The sequence below is a fragment of the Mus pahari genome, chromosome 5 (genome assembly GCF_900095145.1).
Source record: "Mus pahari chromosome 5, PAHARI_EIJ_v1.1, whole genome shotgun sequence".
Lineage (NCBI taxonomy): Eukaryota > Metazoa > Chordata > Mammalia > Rodentia > Muridae > Mus > Mus pahari.
The window spans coordinates 121,613,080-121,615,033 of record NC_034594.1 but is presented as its reverse complement, the minus strand read 5'-3'; positions in this window follow the sequence as shown (position 1 = coordinate 121,615,033).

Here is a 1,954-nt window from a genome sequence, read left to right as displayed (position 1 = left end):
TGATATTTGTGAGGGTTTTTATACCTTATTTACTTTAACTACAGTGTTAGAACTCAATTTACAGTTTGGTTTGATCTACAGTAGATACACCATCAAAGACAAAGAAAAACACTATGCCTGAATATATCTGTAGCAAGTGTTAAATGTTCAGAATAACTGAGAACTGAAAGAATTCACTGTTAAATGGAACATAATGCAAGTAAACATGAGGAATATAGTTAAACCAACATTTATCAAAAATAAATAAATAAAATTAGCAATCATGCAGCATGTGTGTGTAAATTTTACTAATAATCAATTGGTTAGAAATCAGAAGTTCAGTAAGATATTATATTCAAGTTAGCATGACTATTAAAATAAACATAAATTGAAATCATGTAAAAAGTTAATATACTGTAGGAGAGAATGTAAATAATAATGCTATTATTGAAAACTATAAAGAGGTTCTATTGAAAATTAAACATGAAACTACTATATTATAAATCTACAAATCTCAGTCATGGACATATATACTAGGAATAGAGATCAGTTCATAAAATAGATGTCTATACTCTCATGTTCATTTCAGCACTATTTATAAAACATGAACCATTAAAGTAAGTTTCCAACAACTGAAAGACACTGGAAGAAAAATTTCACATGATGACATCTTTATTCTCTCTTCACATTGTAGAAAACTTCAGTCTCACAGAAATTGAGAGGAGAATCATCAGACTTGCAAGAGATTGTAGGAAGTAGGCAGAATATGGGCATGTTTTCTTAATAGGCAGTAAATTAAACTATATTTTAAAAGCTTTATGATGTTATATTCCATATCTAGTGATTGTAAATAATACTGAATTCTATACTTCAATACAGGAGATATAAATTGTAGAGGAATTTTAATCCAGCAACATGACTGTTCTGCCTAGATTACTGATATGCCCTTAGTACACACCTTTAAACCCAAACAATGTAGGTAAAGTTAGTTGGTAGAAGGACGAAAGCTTGTTTGAAAATGAGGTCTAGTTGAAGGTCTGGCAAAGTGATGAATCAGAGAAAGATTTGATAAAATGAGTCCAAGGTAGGCTATGCTCTGCTCTCACAAATAGCACAGGAAAAAGAGAATTATTTAAGTGCAGTGGAGGGAAAATCCGTAAATTCTGTTCAGTCAGCTGAGTATTGTGCAGTGAAATTGAGGCAGTCAGTTGGGTGTCATTGCAGTGAGTACAGTGCAGGATAGTTGACTTCCTTTGTGAGTTCATGCAGTTCAGTGCAGGTCAGCAGAGCCAGCTGAAGCCAGAAAATTGCTAGATTTAGTTTGAGGACAATCTTAACAATTGAGTAAGAATCTGAGAAGAGCCAAATTGAATCAACTTGGAGAAGAGTTTGAGCAAAAACAGTTGAGTTGAACCAAATACCCAGAGTTCACAAAGGAAATAGAAAGTGTAATCAACAGTAAGTTTCAGAGGCTGAAAATATTCTAGGCCTAGATAAATGTATAATACAACTAGAAGCTTGCAGGATTAGGCTTATGTTAGCAGATGGAGACAGTAATCCTCTGAAACAACAATTCAGGCAAATAAAACTTACTTTTACAGAAAATAATTTGAGCATATTTCATTCCAATAAAATGCAAATTGCTTAAAGAAGTATAATTAATTAATAAGATAAATGTATTAATCTAACAAGGGAAAACAATTGATAATATTAAAATATGTATAAGGTTTTGAAACTAGTAATCATTTTACCAACAGCTCAGTCTGTGAGTCACTCCCTCTTGATTCTATTGTTTGCTTTGCTCTGCTGTTGACTTATCCTTATACTTCTTCCCTTAAGTAGTTATATAAAATATCTCCATTAATATTAAGTATTTTTGCTTCTTTGACCTTAAAAACTACATATATATATATATATATATATATATATATATATATATATATATATATGTGTGTGTGTGTGTGTGTGTGTGTGT